This window comes from Triticum urartu, chromosome 5 (genome assembly GCF_003073215.2).
Source record: "Triticum urartu cultivar G1812 chromosome 5, Tu2.1, whole genome shotgun sequence".
Taxonomy (NCBI): domain Eukaryota; kingdom Viridiplantae; phylum Streptophyta; class Magnoliopsida; order Poales; family Poaceae; genus Triticum; species Triticum urartu.
In genome coordinates this window covers 476,507,672-476,528,093 of record NC_053026.1, presented here as the reverse complement: position 1 = coordinate 476,528,093, position 20,422 = coordinate 476,507,672, and the positions used below count along the sequence as shown (strand labels likewise).

Below are 20,422 nucleotides of genomic sequence, written 5' to 3'. Positions count from 1 at the left end.
TTTCTTCCTTCCACCATTGCTAGCCTCTCTAATACTGCGCACCTTTCGCCGGTATCATACACCCACCATATACCTTCCTCAAAACAACCACCATACCTACCTATCATGGCATTTCCATAGCCATTCCGAGATATATTGCCTTGCAACTTTCCACCATTCTGTTTACTATGACACGCTCCATCATTGTCATATTGCTTTGCATCATCATGTAGTTGACATTGTATTTGTGGCAAAGCCACCGTTCATAATTCTTTCATACATGTCACTCTTGATTCATTGCATATCCCGGTACACCGCCGGAGGCATTCACATAGAGTCATATTTTGTTCTAAGTATTGAGTTGTAATTGTTGAGTTGTAAGTAAATAGAAGTGTGATGATCATTATTTTTAGAGCATTATCCCAAGTGAGGAAAGGACGATGGAGAGTATAATTCCCCCACAAGTCGGGATGAGACTCCAGACAAAAAATAAAATATAAAAAAAAGAGGCCAAAGAAGCCCAAATAAAAAAGAAGAGGCCATAAAAAAGGCCCAAATAAAAAATATGAGAGAAAAAGAGAGAAGGGACAATGGTACTATCCTTTTACCACACTTGTGCTTCAAAGTAGCACCATGATCTTCATAATAGAGAGTCTCCTATGTTATCACTTTCATATACTAGTGGGAATTTTTCATTATAGAACTTGGCTTGTATATTCTAGTGATGGGCTTCCTCAAAATGCCCTAGGTCTTCGTGAGCAAGCGAGTTGGATGCACACCCACTTAGATCCTTTTGTCGAGCTTTCATATACTTATAGCTCTAGTGCATCCGTTGCATGGCAATCCCTACTCACTCACATTGATATCTATTGATGGGCATCTCCATAGCCCGTTGATACGCCTATTTGATGTGAGACTATCTTCCCCCTTTTTTATCTCCTCCACAACCACCATTCTATTCCACCTAAAGTGTTATGTCCATGGCTAATGCTCACGTATTGCGTGAAGATTGAAAAAGTTTGAGAACACCAAAAGTATGAAACAATTGCTTGGCTTGTCATCGGGGTTGTGCATGATTTAAATACTTTGTGTGGTGAAGATAGAGCATAGCCAGACTATATGATTTTGTAGGGATAACTTTCTTTGGCCATGTTATTTTGAAGAGACATAATTGCTTAGTTAGTATGCTTGAAGTATTATTATTTCTATGTCAATATTGAACTTTTGTCTTGAATCTTTCGGATCTGAATATTCATACCACAATTAAGAAGAATTACATTGAAATTATGCCAAGTAGCATTCCACATCAAAAATTCTGTTTTTATCATTTACCTACTCGAGGACGAGCAGGAATTAAGCTTGGGGATGCTTGATACGTCTCCAACGTATCTATAATCTTTGATTGTTCCATGCTATATTATATTCTGTTTTGGACATTATTGGGCTTTATTATACACTTATGTATTATTTTTTGGGACTAACCTATTAACCGGAGGCCCAGCCCAGAATTGTTCTTTTTTGCCTATTTTAGGGTTTCGCAGAAAAAGAATATCAAACGGAGTCCAAACGGAATGAAACCTTCGGGAACGTGATTTTCGGAATGAACATGATCCAGAGGACTTGGACCCTACGTCAAGCAATCAACGAGGAAGGCACGAGGTAGGGGGCGCGCCTACCCCCCCTAGGCGCGCCCTCCACCCTAGTGGGCCCCCTGTTGCTCCACTGACATATTCCTTCCTCCTATATATACCTACGTACCCCCAAACTACCAGATACGGAGCCAAAACCCTAATTCCACCACCGTAACTTTCTGTATCCATGAGATCCCGTCTTGGGGCCTTTTTCGGAGCTCCGGCGGAGGGGGCATCGATCACGGAGGGCTTCTACATCAACACCATAGCCTCTCCGACGAAGTGTGAGTAGTTTACTTCAGACCTACGAGTCCATAGTTATTAGCTAGATGGCTTCTTCTCTCTTTTTGGATCTCAATATAAAGTTCTCCCCCTCTCTTGTGGAGATCTATTCGATGTAATCTTCTTTTGCGGTGTGTTTGTTGAGACTGATGAATTGTGGGTTTATGATCAAGTTCATCTATGAACAATATTTGAATCTTCTCTGAATTCTTTTATGTATGATTGATTATCTTTGCAAGTCTCTTCGAATTATCAGTTTGGTTTGGCCTACTAGTTTGATCTTTCTTGCAATGGGACAAGTGCTTAACTTTGGGTTCAATCTTGCGGTGTCCTTTCCTACTGACAGTAGGGGCAGCAAGGCACGTATTGTATTGTAGCCATCGAGGATAACAAGATGGGGTTTATATCATATTGCATGAGTTTATCCCTCTACATCATGTCATCTTGCTTAAAGCGTTACTCTGTTCTCTTGAACTTAATACTCTAGATGCATGCTGGATAGTGGTCGATGTGTGGAGTAATAGTAGTAGATGCAGGCAGGAGTCGGTCTACTTGTCTCGGACGTGATGCCTATATACATGATCATACCTAGATATTCTCATAACTATGCTCAATTCTGTCAATTGCTCAGCAGTAATTTGTTCACCCACCGTAAATACTTATGCTCTTGAGAGAAGCCACTAGTAAAACCTATGGCCCCCGGGTCTATCTTCTATCATATTAATCTTCCAATACTTAGTTATTTCCTTTGCCATTTATTTTACTTTGCATCTTTTATTTCTCTTTATCATAAAAATACCAAAAATATTATCTTATCATATCTATCAGATCTCACTCTCGTAAGTGACCGTGTAGGGATAGACAGCCCCTTATCGCGTTGGTTGCGAGGATTTATTTGTTTGTGTAGGTGCGAGGGACTCGTGCACGGCCTCCTACTGGATTGGTACCTTGGTTCTCAAAAACTGAGGGAAATACTTACGCTACTTTGCTGCATCACCCTTTCCTCTTCAAGGGAAACCAACGCAAGTGCTCAAGAGGTAGCAATGTCCCATATCCTTTAGGTAAATAATATTCAAACCGAACAGTATATAATATCGTTTCTTGTTGCTACTACTCCATTTCTCCAGCTAGCTAATTCATGCATCACACACTAATTGACAGCAACAACAAATATGATAGCAGGAGCACATGATTTTCTAAATTTCTCTGAAAATTTCGGCATGATGCCTGCCCATTTTTCTGAGAATAACATAAACGCAGCAAGATTTACAAACTTCACATCTGCAACCTTTTTTACTTCTAGTATCCATAATTCCATATCCATCCTGACCATCAGAACATGTGTACCAAATTGCACGCGAGTATCAACAAGGCACCAATCAGCTACTACAAATTCTACACAAGAAATTCCATCTCTACAAGCTACTATGAGCCACACACGCACCACACTAAGAATTAGCATACTCACCCTGCCGGAATTTCAGAGGCTACAACATGCTGGGGCGTCCGGTGGCCGACGCTCCTCTATGATTCAGGACTGTTGTCCGTCACCATTGCCATGGAACAAATCACTTCAAGGCATCATGGGAGGTGGCGGAGTTGGACTCGGGAGGAGCTACGGGTTGCTGTGGAGTCAGGCAGAAGAAGCGTCGGAGCTGCCTGCCTCGAGTGGCGATGTTGGGCGGGAGGCAGCGCTGAAGCTACGACGGGGGCGGCGCTGGGCAGGCAGTGCGGCGGCTGCGGCGAGTGCAGGCGCGCCGGAGCTGGGCGGGCAGCTTGGCCACCGCCAGTTGCAGTTGAGGATCGGCATGCGGTGGCTAGGGAAACTGATACGAGCAGGTTAGGTATTGGATAAGGTTAAGTACAAGTACATCTGTTCCGCTGAACACACTCAGGTCTCTGGTTCGATCCACCTCATCGCTCTTTTTCCTCGTAATTTCTTTTCCTACTCCTTTGACAAGTTGGGCCCACACCATGGAGAGAGATCTTGCAAATGAGACCAGGGGCATTATAGTCATATAATGTGGTCAACATCCATTGACCCGACGGTAAAAGTGAAAAAATGGCTTTTTTGAACATGCGCCTGACGGAACAGTGGTCCTCGTAATTTCTTTTCCTACTCCTTGACAAGTTGGGCCCACACCATGGAGATAGATCTTGCAAATGAGACCAGGGGCATTATAGTCATATAACATGGTCAACGTCCATTGACCTGACGGTAACAATAAAAAATGGCTTTTTAGCACGCGCCTAACGGAACAGTGGCATTTTTGAGCAGTGAAAAAATTTAGTGGCAAAACTGAGTAGTGTAGTACAATCGATGGCAAAAATGATTAAAACCCCTATTTATATGTTGAGCCCTAGGGTCGAAACTTGGAGAAAGAGCCTCCTCAAAGTCAGTTTTGCCAGCAAGGAAGAGTCCTTCTCGGACTTCCAGGACCAGACTCCATAGTCCTCGGCGTCTGGCCTAGACGCCATGGGTCTCGGCGTCTGGCCCAGCGCCAAACGGCTGGGTCTCCAGCGTTTGGTCCCTGACCTCTGCAAAACATCCTTTTGCACCGACCTAAAGCTTTATGGGCCTTACCCCTTGGCCTAACCATATCATCCTATATATCAATCTTTACCTCCGGACCATTCCGGAGCTCCTCGTCATGTCTGTGATCTCATCCGGGGCTCCGAACAACATTCGGTCATCAACATACATAACTCATATAATACTATATCGTCAACGAACGTTAAGCGTGCGGACCCTACGGGTTCGAGAATAATGTAGACATGACCGAGACGCTTCTCCGGTCAATAACCAATAGCGGGACATGGATACCCATATTGGTTCCTACATATTCCACGAAGATCTTTATCGGTCGAACCTTTATGACAACATACATAATTCCCTTTGTCCATCGGTATGTTACTTGCCTGAGATTCGATCGTCGGTATCTTCATACCTAGTTCAATCTCGTTACCAGCAAGTCTCTTTACTCGTTCTGTAATACATCATCTTGCAACTAACTCCTTAGTCACTTTGCTTGCAAGGCTTCTTATGATGTGTATTACCGAGAGTGTTGGGGAATGCAGTATTTCAAAAAATTTCCTACGATCACGCAAGATCTATCTAGGAGATGCATAGACCGAAAGCGGAAGCGTTAAGTAACGCGGTTGATGTAGTCGAACGTCTTCGTGATCCAACTGATCAAGTACCGAACACACGGCACCTCCATGATCTGCACACGTTCAGCTCGGTGACGTCCCTCGAACTCTAGATCCAGCTGAGGCTGAGGGAGAATTTCGTCAGCACGACGGCGTGTTGACGGTGATGATGAAGTTACCGACGTAGGGCTTCGCCTAAGCACTACGACAATATGACCGGGGTGGAAATCTATGGAGGGGGCACCGCACATGGCTAAGAAATCAACTTGTGTGTCTATGGGGTGCCCCCTCCCCCGTATATAAAGGAGTGACGGAGGGGGAGGGCCGGCATCCTAGGGCGCGCCCCAAGGGGGGATTCCTACTCCTACTAGGAGTAGGTTTTCCCCATTTCCTAGTCCAACTAGGAGGGGAAAGTGAAGGAAATATGCCCTAGAGGCAATAATAAAGTTATTATTTATTTCCTTATATCATGATAAATGTTTATTATTCATGCTAGAATTGTATTAACCGGAAACATAATACATGTGTGAATACATAGACAAACAAAGTGTCACTAGTGTGCCTCTACTTGACTAGCTCGTTAATCAAAGATGGTTATGTTTCCTAACCATGAACAAGTAGTTGTTATTTGATTAACGGGATCACATCATTAAGTGAATGATCTGATTGACATGACCCATTCCATTAGCTTAGCACCCGATCGTTTAGTATGTTGCTATTGCTTTCTTCATGACTTATACATGTTCCTATGACTATGAGATTATGCAACTCCCGTTTGCCGGAGGAACACTTTGTGTGCTACCAAACGTCACAACGTAACTGGGTGATTATAAAGGAGCTCTACAGGTGTCTCCAAAGGTACATGTTGGGTTGGCGTATTTCGAGATTAGGATTTGTCACTCCGATTGTCGGAGAGGTATCTCTGGGCCCTCTCGGTAATGCACATCACTTAAGCCTTGCAAGCACTGCAACCAATGAGTTAGTTGCGGGATGATGTATTACAGAACGAGTAAAGAGACTTGCCGGTAACGAGATTGAACTAGGTATTTGGAATACCGACGATCGAATCTCGGGCAAGTAACATACCGATGACAAAGGGAACAACGTATGTTGTTATGCGGTCTGACCGATAAAGATCTTCGTAGAATATGTAGGAGCCAATATGAGCATCCAGGTTCCGCTATTGGTTATTGACCGGAGACATGTCTCGGTCATGTCTACATTGTTCTCGAACCCGTAGGGTCCGCACGCTTAAGGTTACGATGACAGTTATTTTATGAGTTTATGCATTTTGATGTACTGAAGTTTGTTCGGAGTCCCGGATGTGATCACGGACATGACGAGGAGTCTCGAAATGGTCGAGACATAAAGATTGATATATTGGAAGCCTATGTTTGGATACCGGAAGTGTTCCGGGTGAAATCGGGATTTTACCGGAGTACCGGGAGGTTACCGGAACCCCCCGGGAGCTAAATGGGCCATGATGGGCCTTAGTGGAAAAGAGAAGAGGCAGCCCTACATGGGCCGCGCGCCCCTCCCCTCCCTTGGTCCGAATAGGACAAGGAGAGGGGGCCGGCCCCTCTCTCTCTTTTCCCCCCTCCGCGAATCCTATTCCAACTAGTATTGGGGGGAATCCTACTCCCAGAGGGAGTAGGACTCTCCTGGCGCGCCCTCCTTGGCCGGCCGCCTCCCCCCCTTTAGTCCTTTATATACGGAGGCAGGGGCACCCCAGAGACACAGAAGTTGATCCACGTGATCTATTCCTTAGCCGTGTGCGGCGCCCCCAGCCACCATAGTCCTCGATAATATTGTAGCGGTGCTTAGGCAAAGCCCTTCAGCAGTAGTACATCAAGATCGTCACCACGCCATCGTGCTGACGGAACTCTTCCCCGACACTTTGCTGGATCGGAGTCCGGGGATCGTCATCGAGCTGAACGTGTGCTAGAACTCGGAGGTGTCGTAGTTTCGGTGCTTGATCGGTCGGATCGTGGAGACATACGACTACATCAACCAAACGCTTCCGTTGTCAATCTACTAGGTATGTAGATCATACTCCCCTTCTCGTTGCTATGCATCACCATGATCTTGCGTGTGCGTAGGAAATTTTTTGAAATTACTACGAAACCCAGAGTGGCATCCGAGCCTAGGTTTTATATGTTGATGTTATATGCACGAGTAGAACACAAGTAAGTTGTGGGCGATATAAGTCATACTGCTTACCAGCATGTCATACTTTGGTTCGGCGGTATTGTTGGACGAAGCGGCCCGGACCGACATTACGCGTACGCTTACACGAGACCAGTTCTCCCGACGTGCTTTGCACATAGGTGGCTTGCGGGTGACAGTTTCTCCAACTTTAGTTGAATCGAGTGTGGCTACGCCCGGTCCTTGCGAAGGTTAAAACAACACCAACTTGACAAACTATCGTTGTGGTTTTGATGCGTAGGTAAGATTAGTTCTTGCTTAAGCCCGTAGCAGCCACGTAAAACTTGCAACAACAAAGTAGAGGACGTCTAACTTGTTTTTGCAGGGCATGTTGTGATGTGATATGGTCAAGACATGATGCTAAATTTTATTGTATGAGATGATCATGTTTTGTAACCGAGTTATCGGCAACTGGCAGGAGCCATATGGTTGTCACTTTATTGTATGAGATGATCATGTTTTGTAACTGAGTTATCGGCAACTGGCAGGGCATGTTGATGTATCCTCATCATGTCCGTGATCTCATCTGAGACTCCGAACTACCTTCGGTACATCAAAACACATAAACTCATAATACCGATCGTCATTGAACGTTAAGCGTGCGGACCCTACGGGTTCGAGAACTATGTAGACATGACGAGACTCATCTCTGGTTAATAACCAATAGCGGAACCTGGATGCTCATATTGGTTCCTACATATTATACGAAGATCTTTATCGGTCAAACCGCATAACAACATACGTTGTTCCCTTTGTCATAGGTATGTTACTTGCCCGAGATTCGATCATCGGTATCATCATACCAAGTTCAATCTCGTTACCGGCAAGTCTCTTTACTCGTTCCGTAATGCATCATCTCGTGACTAACCCATTAGTCACATTGCTTGCAAGGCTTATAGTGATGTGCATTACAGAGAGGGCCCAGAGATACATCTTCGACAATCGGAGTGATAAATCCTAATCTTGATCTATGCCAACTCAATAAACACCATGAAGACACCTGTAGAGCATCTTTATAATCACCCAGTTACGTTGTGACGTTTGATAGCACATAAAGTGTTCCTCCGGTATTCGGGAGTCGCATAATCGCATAGTCACAGGAACATGTATAAGTCATGAAGAAAGTAATAGCAATAAACTAAACAATCATAGTGCTAAGCTAACGGATGGGTCTTGTCCATCACATCATTCTCTAATGATGTGATCTCGTTCATCAAATGACAACACATGTCTATGGTTAGGAAACTTAACCATCTTTGATTAACGAGCTAGTCTAGTAGAGGCATACTAGGGACACTCTGTCTGTCTATGTATTCATACATGTACTAAGTTTTCGGTTAATACAATTCTAGCATGAATAATAAACATTTATCATGATATAAGGAAATATAAATAACAACTTTATTATTGCCTTTAGGGCATATTTCCTTCAGAGAGGACCCAGAGATACCTCTCCGATACACGGAGTGACAAATCCTAATCTCGATTCATGCCAACTCAACAAACACCTTTGGAGATACCTGTAGAGCATCTTCATGATCACCCAGTTACGTTGTGACGTTTGATAGCACACAAATTATTCCTTCGGTATCCGGTAGTTGCATGATCTCATGGTCGAAGGAACATGTATTTGACATTAAGAAAGCAGTAGCAATAAACTGAACGATCATATGCTAAGCTAACGGATGGGTCTTGTCCATCACATCATTCTCCTAATGATGTGATCCCGTTATCAAATGATAACTCATGTCTATGGTTAGAAAACCTTAACCATCTTTGATCAACAAGCTAGTCTAGTAGAGGCTCACTAGGGACATGGTATTTGTTTATGTATCCACACATGTATTTTTAAGTTTTTGGTCAATATAATTCTAGCATGAATAATAAACCTTTATCATGATTTAAGAAATATGATAATAACCATTATATTATTGCCTCTAGGGCATATTTCCATCACCTTATACCCCGGAGTTCTTAGAACCCCGGGCCCCATGGTCAACTGACGGCCAGGAATAGAGTGTGTCAGCCGTGAATCACCCTTCCCAAGCCGGCGCTGCAAGGAATCACTCTCCCGCTCATGCCAATGGGCAGACCGTGCAGCCTTCAGGGGATGCAAGGAATGACCTACAAGGCATGCAAGCACCAGGCCCAGGCAGGGCCATGATGCTCATATATACTACTCCCTCCGTCCGAAAATACTTGTCATCAAAAGAAAATACATCTTTTTTTATCCATTTTGATGACAAGTATTTTCGGACGGAAGGAGTAGAACCTAAGGTGCGCTCCGCCGTCCCGCTGCAATCGTGTTTAGAACACACCATGCATCGTTGTGTTCAATTTGTCGTCAATGGATGTTTTTCTTTTTAGAATTAGGAGACCAAATGATTGTGACATACTGGCATGTGTACCTCAACATTTAATGCAGGGTAAGTGGTGGCCATTGAGTTTAAACCACCGAAACAAATAATGCCCCATAGTGCCGCTAATAGCACGTTATAGCTTGCTAACAAATGACTTGCTAAATAATTTTGAATACAATATTTTTCTAATAGCACACTAATATCAAATTTTAAGACTGTTGGTATTTTACTTTTTCTTAATAAAGGACCGTTGATATTTTACTATAGAGCACATACACTTATCCTTATAAATACACACATGCACACCCTACTTCTATGAGCAGCTTAAAGAGACCGAGCTAACATATTATCTTGAGATTGACGAAGTTATCACAGACGCCTCGTAGTTGACGAAAACGTCTCCTCCTGCTGAACGCGCATCGCCTGAAATTCTAAAATAAATCCAGAAAAGTGCGAACACCAGGACTTGAACCCTGATGGGTTGGAGATATCATTGTCCTCCTAACCATCCAATCACACGCTGGTTTAATAAAAATGACGAGTTTACGAAAATAAAGGGTGGAACAAGGAATCTTCCTGTTTTAGATTTTTTTAGGGGTTCTTCTTTTTTTAGATGGGATGGGAGAAGAAGAAGATAGTAGGATAGGAAAAAAAAAATAAGAGGAGAAGAAAAAGAAAAGAAGATAGGATTTGGGTTGGGCCCGGCGCTTCTTTCCCAAGCTTCCACAGCCCGTTTGCTAAAATTGCCGCAGCTCACCATGACCTAGATCGAGCGAAGCACCTGGTCGAGCGAAACTGCACCTTTCGAAAAACAAGGGTTTGGGGAGAAGTAGCCGCCGCACACACCGCGCCCCAGCCCCGCCGCTCTCGAGTCTGCCGCCGCGCGGCCACCCGCCGGTCCAGGTCCGCCAGGAGGTCGGCGAGAGTCCCTGTCTTCTCCCGCTCCGCGCTACCGCCGTCCGTGCTGCCCTCCAGCGCTCGCAATGTGAGCCGCGGCCACCCGCCGCCTCCCCCCTTGCTGTTTCCCATCTAGTAACAGTTTAGCCTTTACTACACCCTGATTATTCGCAACATCTCAATGAAACTTGCATTGAGCTGTAGATACACAATGCCATAAGAAAATGTGAAATTTTACAGAAAGTGTAGGCTCTTTTCACTATTTTGACCCATTTAGAAAACTTTTGCACAAAATGAACTTCACACAAAACTATTTCACGATCTGACCCTTTTGGCAACGCCACAAGCCGTGGCGTTTCTTCTCTATTTGGAAACGCCGAACTAGCTAGCGTTGCTGGCCTGGTCAGGACGCTACATGGCAGGGCAGAAACGCCAAAGTATCTCGCATTTCTGGAAACGCCAAGTGTGGCTGGCGTTGGTGCCCATGCAAGAAACGCCATGGGTGTTGGCGTTGCAAGTTGCTTGCTCATATTGCCATTTATTTATGAAGTGGAGCAACGCTAGCTAGTTCGGCGTTTTCAAACAGAGAAGAAACGCCACGGTTTGTGGCGTTATCAAAAGGGTCAGATTGTAAAATAGTTTTGTGTGAAGTTCATTTCGTGCGAAAGTTTCCTAAAAAGGTCAAAATAGTGAAAAAGGCCGAAAGTGTACGGGTGGTCCCTTACATCTTACAAGTTATAAGTGGTCAGATTAAGCAAAGATATATTTAACATGCGCGCTAGTGTATGAAATGCATTTACTAGTTTATGAACTTATCTAATTAACTCCGCTCTGAAGTGAACTGGCCACTGCCACCTGCATTAAGAATAGGTCTTTTATCACCCAGAAACTCTATAGAAAAATCTAAATTTTTGGCGCCATCTTAGCACTATGTTTTTTCTGTTCATCAGTAATTAAATGGTTTCCTTTCCATTTTCTTTTCATGGTCTTGTTTTAATATCTTTATGGATGCTCCTGGTTGATCACTTTATTTATTGTTCCTTGTTTACCATGTCATGACCTTTTTTACAGAGTTTATTAAATGGAGCAAGTATTCCAAGTTGTTTCTGAGAAGGTCTCTAGCTCTGTTGTGATTGTTCGACAGCATCCATATGGTCGATATTGTGTTGGTTCTGTAGTTTCCCCTCCATCAAATACCAATACAACAGCAATAATGACATCCTCGCGTTTGAGTGAAGAAAGCGGTAGAATCTTTGTTCACTTCAATGACAACACTGAACTGGAAGCAAGGAGATTAGTGTCTGCAGATCGATTCACTTTGCTAGAAGTTGACTACAAAGCTGGTTGCAGTATGATTGAATTTAGTGAAATAGATGTTAATCAACCCTCAGATGCTTTTATTCTCGCTCCTAACTCGAAATCCTGTTTATCACATATCCCAGCATTTGTGGTACAGCCTTCCTGTGCTGCAAGGGATGCCAAAATGAATCGAAGGATCTGAGAATTACTTTTTGGTCTTATGTCGCTCTGGGAACTTGCTTAACGTAGGATATGCTATTCAGAACCAGTTAATGTCTGCTCCGGTTTTTGATTTAAACGGCAAAGTTATTGGGCTAGTGACTTCTCAGTGTGGCACGGATAAGACCAAAAATGATATCAAGATTGGACTTTTAGCCTCTCATGCTCGGGTAAGACAAATTTCTTGCGAAATCAAATCATTAAAAATGATATCTATATCTAACATGTGTGATATGATTAACAAACATGCAGAAGATTCGTGATGACCTACTAGAGGAAAGCAAGAAAGAAATGAAGGTAGCTGAGCGCTCTGAGGAAAGCAAGCAGCATGAAGAAGGAGCTGAGACTAACAGCTCCGCGGGTACAAGGTAAGAAACCTCAACACTTGTTATTTTGCAACATTGTGGTATATGACTATCTCAGGTTTCTTTTGCCAAAATAAATAGAGAAAAACTTGAATCTTGTAGTGGCACTTTGTGGTGTAAGTTAGATGAAGTGTCCAAAAATCACCCTAGGTTGAAAGCAGAAAATATCTATAACTGATGTAATATCTGATCAATGTCGTATTTATGTCACTAAAAGCTGGGGTGCGCCTTGGCGCGCTTCCTGGGCGAGCCATGTGTGCCACCTATATAAGATTTGATCAGTGCCCTTTTTCTCCATTCACCACCAGCCAGCAGAGAAGAAGAGAGAGAGACTAGTGGAGCCCTGTTACCCTACATGATTTAGCGAGCTTTTTGGTGGTGATCTGTACGCCAGGTTGTCGGGCACCACGTTTAATTTGATCAAACTATTTGGCTGGGCCTGAACAGCTCACGCATTTATTTATGGGATTTTTATTGAGAAAAATTATGGGAATACAAAGTCACATGTTCTATTCAAATAGTACAATCTTTATCTTTACCTAATATTAAAGGGAGGATTGCTTCTCCACTTTTTTCGTTTATGGTGGGACCAAGCTAATTTTCGTCCGTCATAGATCGCTGGTTATTTTTCTCGTTTGTCATGGGATGCTGGGTTAATTTTTTACGTACATCCGTGATTTTCTCGAACAACTGGGCCGGCCCATGAAGATATTGATAGGCTGCGATGACAAACTGTAGCTTCAAACAAAGATGCACTGAGGGGGGATCGAACCCTGGATGTCATACTACAACGTCACGCTACAACCAGTTGACCTACCAAGCTTTACTGGTTATAAGATAGTGCAAAGCATTAAGAACCAATCTCCACTGCAGATACGAATATTTTTTAAATTTTGAACGCAATTGTTTTTTAAAATAATACCAGAATGTTTTGTGAAACGAAAACACTTTACAAATTTGTAAAGATATTTAAAAAAAATGAATCATTTTCTGAAAATCATGAACAAGTTTTTCAAATAGGAACATTTTTTAAATTCCAAAACAAAATGTGAAAACGCAAACATTTTTTAAACTCCCGAGAAAAACTGGAAAACACAAAAAAATGAAACCCCTGCAAAAAGGAAAACATGAATATTTAAAAATAAATTGAACAATTTGTGGAAACAGATTTTTTTGTGAAATTCCACAAAAACTCTGAAAAGTTGTGAAAATTTCAAACAAAAAAATCCAAATTTTTAGAAACTCCAACAAAATTTGAAAACACGTTTTTTTAAACATTTTTGAACAAATTTGGGAACGGGAACATTATTTGAAATTCTTGAAAATGAAAACATGAACATTTTTTCAATCTGTGAACAATTTCTGAAAACGGAAACATTTTCTGAAATTCTGAACATGTTTTAAAAGTTGTGAAAATCAGAAAAAAAAACATTCCGAACAAACTTTAAAAAACACGAACATTTTCTGAAAATCCAAAACATTTTTTAATTTATTTACAAATATGAAAACACGACCATTTTTGAAAAATTTAAAAGCACGGTAATTTTTTTATACAGAGAGGGTTTGTTTGAATATTTATCCCACCTCACTTCGATCCACAAAAATCCACCAGTTTATATACGCCTAAGAGTTGTCGAGTAATCATCAAGCCCAACGAAGGGTAAGTTGCGGGAGTGAAGGAATTAATGTTGGCTCTAATTAAATGAAATTGTGGGAATAGAGCCTGACAAAAGAATTAATGTTGGCTCTAAACAGAAATGTGGGAAGGATGGCTGGATTGTTGTCTCGTGATGTGCTTGCATGTCCCATGTAGTGTATGATATGGCTGAATCTAACTAACAAAAGATATAAGATACCTGGTTGTAGTGGTATATATAGCTGGTGAGTGACGGCTGAATCTTAATGCACGCTAACAAAACAACCCCCGAGATGTGTGCAACACGGGACATATGTTGCTGCCTTCTTTCCATGGGATTAATCGAGTCTCGCTAGCAAACTACTTAAAAACGAAAAAAAGAAGCAAACGACCTGCCTTCAGCTTTGATTTTTGGGCAGCTTGTTAACCTTTTCAATGTGCAAGGGAATGTTTTTATTTCTCGGTGTTTCTGTTGCTATCAAGTTTTACTTTTTTGAAAGAAAAAAAAACCCAGGTTAATCTACATGCAACTTTCGATCGAGCATTGTTGCTGCAAATGACACACACAACAGTTTTAGGCCCGCTGCTGTCGCACAAAGCATAAGACAACGTTGGAAGGTCAATCGCTTTCTACGTCTGGAAGCACGCCAATGGAACACCAGTCGCCGCTATTATTTTTCTATTGGGAAGTTGGACCAGCATGCTGCAAAACCGATTACATAAATGCTGCCAGGACAACAAATCACACGGACAATGTAGCAAAGACGACCACATGGACACAACAAGGACGACGCCATTGCCGAACGCATGTTGTAGCGAGGTCAATCAGTGTTGCTACAAGTTGGATGTGTGGAGGTGTAAAGCTAACTAAGTGTAGGTGTTAGGATTATAAGGAGAACTAATTGATCCTTAGCACCGGTCTTAAGGGTTGACTGGTATGTCTTTTATAGTTTGATGTGCGTCTCCCTCCCGTGAATCTGGATGCTATCTTGCCACACTGATGGACACCTTAATTTTTAGTCCCGTTGCAACGCACAGGCATATGTGCCAGTAATTTCTCAAAGTCAAATGTACGACTGGAATTTCTGATAATAGCATGAATAAATCACATCATGTACATAAAAAACTTTTAATCCTGCTATCATGGCCATATTTAGGTACATGACCCACAACAGAGTTGGTGGGAGACCGATGACACCACAGAACTTGCAAACATAATCTGTGCAAACTAAACACAGATGATGTATACAAAGGATAAGTCAACAAATACGGAACATATACGTAGAGTAATCGTCGAGAAAATGCAGATGGGTAGCCCTTTGCATGAAGGGTTTCGGTGGCAACAATTCCTGTCGCTGAAACCAGCGATCATATATATTAGAAAGCACATTGGTTAATGAAAACAAACAGAGAAGAGTTTGCTGAACTGAAAGTCTTAGTGCATGGCAATCAATCATACTAATACACAGAAGGAAAAATATAGCACACTGCAATAGAAAGATCTAATCACTCCGTTGAAACCCAAACTGCTAGCTGAGCCCACTATCAACATGAAAAAACACCTGGCGACTTTCAAGTCACCTGTCACTAGAAGTGGAGTAATTCAGAATTTCAGACATATATGCTTGTACCCCTACAAGCATTTCTCAAGGTTAAAGAACAATATTGACACAAAAGTAAACCGTTATAGCCTTTTGTACTACACAGTACAATGCGTGCATGGTGGGACTGGGAGTGAAGTTTTATAAAAAACAAAGGAATATCAAGACAATTTGTTCAAATCACGTTCATAACCCAATCAATCTCATTTGTTTTTAACTGAAGTTATCCAAGCAACTGTAGGTCTGTAATCTGTAGGGAACCAAATTTATGAGCATTTACGCTTCTACGTGTGTGATGAGTGATGGCTATTATCTCATCCTAATGTTCTGGTATGATACCCAATTAAGCAGGGCCATATGGAAGGTATCTGGGGGGCTGCAGGACAAGTCATGCTATCTCCTGTATGACAAACTTGATGGTCCTTTGGACCAAGTTTTTTTTAGTAAAATCACATCTGCCTTAACATCTTAATAATGAAACCAAGGGATGGGGCAAAATTTGGCAGTGAAATCATACGTTATCAATAAGTAGCGTGAGATGCTTTTATCAACGTCAATGCCAGGTGTTTTCAGTTAGCATCCCATTTATTCAACCGAAATAGTGGCTTTGGTTGGTCATAATCTAAAACAAACAATAAGTGATTGTAGGAGGAAATTTGATGTCTTCACATGACCAGGGGAATAACGAGAATACTTCTGATTTTTCAGTTAGGTGCTTCTTTTGTGAAGATTGCAGGGTTACTGATTGTTTGTTCAGGAACATTTATACAACCCCCAAAGTTTCTTTGCTGACATATGGACAAAAGCATACATGCACACACAATATCAGGATAAGATATTGGCGTTTCTTCGAAAAGTAATCTGGGAAAAGTTCTGGACGCAAAATCACCTGCTTTGAGTTTTGTGTCGTTCCATCCAGAAAAGCATGTCCATTTGTAGCCCAACAATTGGCAATCAAATTCATTCAGGTTTTTTTACTGATTCTCCATGATGCCATGATGTTTAGGTACACATGATTGGAGAGTATCTCCTTCTCTGTTAAATGGAAAAACTAAACTGGAACTTTCAAGTTAGAAAACCAAACTTGCTGAAAGGAAACAACCAACCTGTGTACATCTAACTTGTATAAGAGGAATTTTGAGAAAAAAGGCATCCAATATATCATATGACATGATAAATAGGAGACAGTTTAAGCTTATATGTTCTGCAGGAGCGTAGGCATGTTAAGGAGGTGCAAAATTCCAACGGCACATGAGCATAGGTAGTTTGTCTAGGATTCATAGTTGCTAGCTTCAATTATGGGAACTGGAACCACAAAATAGTGAAATTGATCAGAATTCTAAGGTACCTGGCATTGAACTATTTTAGGAGTTCTACTCTTACCTGAACCACAAAAGAACTTTATAAGCACAGGCAGCCCTTGCGCTTGGCAAAATTATGAATATATACCTAACTGAAACAGTCTTCAAAACTGCATCCCTTCTCTTCCTTTGCCGCTACTGTCGCAGCCGGAACAGTGGTGCTCGTAACTGAGGCCCTCCTCATTGTGGTACTGTGCCGCCACCGTCGCCATCGCCTGGGTGAAGGGCGTCGATCTAGGAGGAGGGGAGAAAGTTGCACTGGCAAAGAGGGATAGGCAGAGGAGTGGGAGAGGAAATGCCATGCCCAGTGAGAGAGAAAGAGGAGACAAGAACGTGCTTGTGAGGCTCGATACACAGATTTCCACCAATGGGAGAGTAGAAGAAAAACCCCAGAAGCTTCCTTCAGTTACTTGCTGCGTCTCTCTGTCTGGTCCTGCGCCGATTAACAAGCCCCGGGGGAGGTGAGTGATCCAATATGCGCTACGGAGCTCGGATACCCAGAGAAGTGGGCCGATGAGACAGTAGGGAAAGCAAGCAGTTTTTTGCCCAATCGCTAGCACAGTAAAATGGCACGTGGACAAGTCAGTCTACGCCTCTGTTTGGCCCTTAATGGTATTAGTGATGCACATTAATAATTTTAATCACTATATGGAGAGTGCATTGTATTATAGGTCCTTAAACATCTAGGGGTGTCAAATTAGTCCTAAAACTTCAAAACTACAGATACCCCCCCCCCCCCCCCCCCCCCCCCCCCTTCTCTCTCTTAAAGTTACCATGTCTGACATATCCTCTCATTCTCATTTGTGGTCCCCAACTCTCCTTTTTCACACACATAAGCAGCGACTGCACCCTGGAACCGGTGAGCCGCAAGCCCGGTCTGCGGTCCCCTCCATCGTGCTCTCTCCTCTGCTCTGATCAACTGCACGAAAACAACACTGGAGTAATGCGACGTGTGGTGGAGCTACAAGAAGGCAGTGTCGCTTCCTTGCGAATCCATGGCTGCGTGTGACGGTAGAGCTGCAAGTCGAGCCCACTGAAGAAGCTGGCAGCTGTGATGGACCGATGATAGGCGAGGATTGGGCCTAAGTGGAGCAGTTCATCCTCGGCCATACCTAGCAGATGCATGGGTCGATGGGATCAGGGTGGAGTGGATGGAAGTGACAGCTCACTGGCGGCAGAGATCAAAGGCAGTGGTTGTCGGCCAGACTTGAGGAAGGCACGTACAATTTGAGCAACTCAATGCACGGGACGGTGCTGGTGGCAGGATTGGATTCGCCTCGATGGTGTGGTCTTCTGGCGGACGGAGTCAGCACTAGGTGGTGTGGGGGCACATGTCCACATCAATGGCAGCAGCGACTCAAGCAGGAAAGGCAGCGACATAACGAAGAAAACGGTAGGAGAGGTGAGGTGGGTGTGCCCTGTGCTGGCTGCCAATTGGGCGGCAGCAGTTGGTCTCATCTTACTCGAGGACAGGAATGGAATGAAAGAGAGGGACCGCAACTGAGAATGAGAGGCTAGCCAGATGTGTTTATGCCAAATATTGTTTTATTCGGTTATCCCTACTGAGATCCATGTGGACGTGGCAACAGTCAATGCGCCACGTTAGCAGGTCAGACGTGTTCTGGGCAGCATAGGACCAGTGATAAACAACTTGCAGACTAATTTGACACCCCTCGAACCGATTTTAGGACCTTTGGTGCATATCACTCGTATATATTTTGTACATACATGCATTTGGTGACCTTTCACAAAGTAATCATGTAATCAGACACAAATATTACATTGGAATAAGATTTCTTTCTGAATCAAGAATACTGTTGCATGCGATAGGTAAAGACATGTAGGAACATGAATGCATATCAAGCTTACGGATTATGAAGTGCAATGTCTAGGATTGAATATATGTTAGTAGCACTTGTATTTTCTTTTCATAGTCGGCTGAGGCCTGTTAAATTCATGAAACTGATGATGATATATATACTAGAAGCCATTCCTTACACCTAAATGTTTTCCTTTTTGACGATTTTACATGTAAATGTGAAAGTCACATTATCTTTCAATGTCAAATCACATGTTGATGGACTGAACTTGAAAAAACAAACTTTCTTGTTTTTTGGTGTATTTATTGTGAGGTTGATGGTTTCATTCAAGTGTTTTGATGTTTGTAGTCGATGCAAACATGTTTGTCCACTTGCTGTTGATGCGTAAGTCTCATCATGTTTTCTGTATTTATACAGAAAAAAGAAAAGGAGACTCATGAAGGGAGGAAAGCCAGTATGCTGATGTACGCTTGCCTTGGCGTATTCCGTAGTAAGTGTGGTCCCTTCATTGAAGCTGAAGCATGTTGTTGTTTTTGGTTTGTGCAGCCATGTCTACTTACGGACTTGATTGAAATCTAACCGTGATTGTGGACTTGTGCAGGAACAGAAGAAACTGATGGTGAGGGTTTAGATAGTTGGCACGCTAACGGCACTGGGCTGATATTTCCGTTTTATCACTTCATGCAAATCTGGCAGCGATGGATGACTGTACCAGCTTCCAAGGGTGCTGGGACGAAGGCATAGCCTCTTTTTGTTGGTTGACAAGCGTGTCTTGACACTCTTTTTTGTATTACCATCTTATTCAATTCTGATAGCGAGCAAGGGCCGTTCAAACTTCCAGGTGTGCTGGGACACACGCATAGGTTTTTTGTTGTGGTGGGCAAGCGTGTCTTGTCCTGACAGTGGCACCTTGGAGTCTTGTTAGCAATGGTGGTCCATTTTGGGAATCATGGTGAACCGCTAATGTCGGATTCTTGTAGGGAGATGGCAGATTTGCTAATTGGGTTTGTAACTTCTGGGAATAGCTGTTGCTAAACATTTATTTAAAAACAGGTTGCATGCACAAATGTTAAAACCTAAACTTCTGGGAATAGCTGTTGCTAAACATTATGGGACAGATGGAGTAGCACATAAAACGCATCTTTAATGCCTTAGAAGTGTGGAGTTACAACTTGATCGTATATGTGTTCTGTCTACCAGACCCAACCTGCTACACCAGCTAGTATAGCTGCTGGAGCGTTCCTTGAAGTGAATGATGTGTATGTTTTTGTTTGCTCTGCAGCTCGCTCGAGAGTTTTTGGATTGAATGCTGCAGACACAATGAAATGCAGCGTCTCTCCTCCGCTAATGCAATGCAAGTTCTTTTCTATTTGAGCTTTCTCTGATATCTGCTGCATATTCCCAAACACTGAGCCAGAACAAGATAAACTCCAAACTACATGTAAAATGGGGGCTGAATGTCTAGATGGACTGACTGGTGAAAAGCTGCATGTCCATGTCGGTTTCCGCCAAACAGACAACAAAAAGGGTGTCGTTCATACCGTTATACGGCTGGGGGGAGCAGAAGTCAACAGATTGTTTTCGACTGATCGAGTCGAGCATTGGTGGAGGAAAGAT

The 20,422-nt window shown here is 42.8% G+C and overlaps 1 long non-coding RNA gene across 1 annotated transcript; it reads left to right on the top strand.

Annotated features, from left to right (window-relative positions):
• The first annotated feature begins 10,350 nt into the window (after positions 1–10,350).
• Positions 10,351–19,872, top strand: LOC125509960. The gene is made up of 5 exons (XR_007284424.1): positions 10,351–10,592; positions 11,576–12,192; positions 12,275–12,390; positions 19,223–19,295; positions 19,407–19,872. It is a non-coding gene; the product is annotated as an uncharacterized LOC125509960 (long non-coding RNA).
• Positions 19,873–20,422: the final 550 nt, after the last annotated feature.